This window comes from Myotis davidii, unplaced genomic scaffold (genome assembly GCF_000327345.1).
Source record: "Myotis davidii unplaced genomic scaffold, ASM32734v1 scaffold693, whole genome shotgun sequence".
Taxonomy (NCBI): domain Eukaryota; kingdom Metazoa; phylum Chordata; class Mammalia; order Chiroptera; family Vespertilionidae; genus Myotis; species Myotis davidii.
In genome coordinates, this window is record NW_006284939.1 from 227,260 (window position 1) to 230,049 (window position 2,790).

Consider the following 2,790-nt stretch of genomic DNA (forward strand, 5'->3'; position numbering starts at 1 on the left):
GCCCCGTCCCCCCGCCTGGGCACCTGTTCCCTGGATGCACGAGCGCGGGCCCTGGCCCTGCCGGCTCCCGCTGTCGCCGTCCGGAAGGAGCGTAGCCCGCCGGCCATAGTTTCCCCGAAGCAGAACTTCCTAGCGCTGCCCGAGCCGGTTTGGCTCATGGGTAGAGCGTCGGCCTGCGGACCGAAGGGCCCCAGGTTCGATTCCCGGTCAGGGCACAGGCCTGGGTTGCGGGCTCCATCCCCAGTGGGGGGTGTGCAGAAGGCAGCCAGCCAGTCCATGATTCTCATTGATGTTTCTCTCTCCCTCCCTCTCGGAAATCAGTAAAGAAATATATTTAATAATTTTTAAAAAACTGCCAGGGCTGGGCCAGGATTGGCCTGCTGTCCTCATCCCGGCAAGAGAAGGTGCCAGGCAGTGCAGGGGCTTTGGAATGACATGAGGTGGCCCTGGGCGGTGAGCGCCATAGGCGGCAAATGCCAGTTACTCTGAGCACACGGGCCAGAAACCCAGGCTCCGCTGCCCACAAACGGTCAAGCCAGGCCCTTCGCCTGCCCGTCCACCCAGGAGGCCACGGGGTATGAGGAAGGACGATCCTTGCTCCTGTGCCCAAGGCCAGGCCGCAACCAGGATGGACAGGCACTCGGGTCGGACAGGGCTGGCACTTCAATGCCCACGGTGTGTAGGAGTATGTGTGCCCGAGCGCCGCAGCTGGCAGCTGCCAGGGCTCTGTCCCCAGGCTTTGAGCTGTACGTCAGCCACGCTCGGATGCAGAGCAGGGGCAGTTGGATTTGAGCAAGTTGGAGTTTTACCGAAAAGTATGATGTAGGAAGTAGGGAAGGACCGTGGAGCCCAGGTGTGTGCGAGGGTGACTGGAGGCCGGGTGGGAAGTCTGAAATGGGGAGGCGAGGGGGGCAGGAGGGGGTGGAAGGTGACAGGGTCGCCGGCCTTGGGGCCCGGGGGGCCTGCAGGAGGCTTGGAGTCGGGTCCCAGAGTGAGTGAGCTGCCAGCGGGGCGCTCGAAGCTCCAACCGGGACTTCCCGGGACAGGTCTTTAAAGCGAAGGCGGCCCCTTCACCCGCTGCTTCCCTCTGCTGGCACGCGCCATGGCAGCTGGGACAGAAGGAAAGGGGCCTGGACTGCCGGCCGCAGCCTGTCCTGTTGTTTGAAGGGGTTTCTGTGCCAAAAACCTGAACTGAGCACCTGGCTTCGGGCAGACCTGAGAGGCGGGTTCGTCGGGCAGAGGGGTTGCAGAGGCGTATTTCTGTTTGTTGTTGTTCATCCTCACCCGAGGATATTTTTCCCGTTGATTTTATTTTATTTACTTAAGAAGTATTTTTATTGAAGGGAAACGAGAGAGAAACGTCAATGATGAGAGAATCATGGATCGGCTGCCTCCTGCATGCCCCCCACTGGGGATCGACCCACAACCCGGGCCTGTGCCCTTGACCAGAATCGAACCCGGGACCCTTCAGTCCCCAGGCTGATGCTCTATCCACTGAGCCAAACTGGCCAGGGCTTCCCATTGACTTTTAGAGACAGTGGGAGGTCGAGGGAGAGACACAGAGAGAGAAACATCGATGTGAGAGAGGCACATGGGCTGGTTGCCTCCCACATGCACCCAGACCCGGGCCAGGGTTCAAGCAAACATGCAACCGAGGCATGTGCCCTTGACCGGGGTCGAACCCGGACCCTTCAGTCCGCAGGCCAGATGCTCTATCCCAGTGGTTCTCAACCTTCCTAATGCCGCGACCCTTTAACACAGCTCCTCACGTTGTGGTGACGCCCAGCCATAAAGTTACTTTCGTTGCTACTTCATCACTGTCATGTTGCTACTGTTATGAATTGTAATGTAAATATCTGATATGCAGGATGTGTTTTCATTGTTACACATTGAACATCATTAAAGCACAGTGACTGATCACAAAAACAATATGTAATTATATGTGTTTTCAGATGGTCTTAGGCGACCCCTGTGAAAGGGTCGTTCGACCCCCAAAGGGGTCGCGACCCACAGGTTGAGAACTGCTGCTCTATCCACTGAGCAAAACCAGCCAGGGCCAGAGTGTGCTTTTGTCAACCTCTAAGGCTTTCCTTTTCAAGTGAAAACTTTCCATTTCACTTCACGGTGTTAAGAGGACCAACTAGAAATTAAGCATACACTGACTGAAATAAAGAATAATTTACAGAGATCCAACAGAAGACAAGAGGATCCCAAGAAACAAGCTAAAGAGTTGAAATACAAAGAAACAAAAAATACCCAACCGAAAAAGAAAAAAAAACAAAAGAGAATCCAAAAATATGAAGATAGTGTAAGGAGCCTCTGGGACAACTTCAAGCGTACCAACATCAGAATCATAGGGGTACCAGAAGAAGAGAGAGGGCAAGATATTGAAAACCTATTTGAAGAAATAATGACAGAAAACTTCCCCCACCTGGTGAAAGAAATTGACTTGCAAGTCCAGGAAGCACAGAGAACCCCAACCAAAAGGAATCCAAAGAGGACCACACCAAGACACATCATAATTAAAATGCCAAGAGCAAAGGACAAAGAGAGAATCTTAAAAGCAGCAAGAGAAAGACAGTCAGCTACATACAAGGGAGTACCCATACGACTGTCAGCTGATTTCTCAACAGAAACCATGCAGGCAAGAAGAGAGTGGCAAGAAATATTCAAAGTGATGAATAGCAAGATCCTGCAACCAAGATTACTTTATCCAGCAAAGCTATCATTCAGAATAGAAGGTCAGATAAAGAGCTTCACAGATAAGAAAAAGCTAAAGGAGTTCATCAC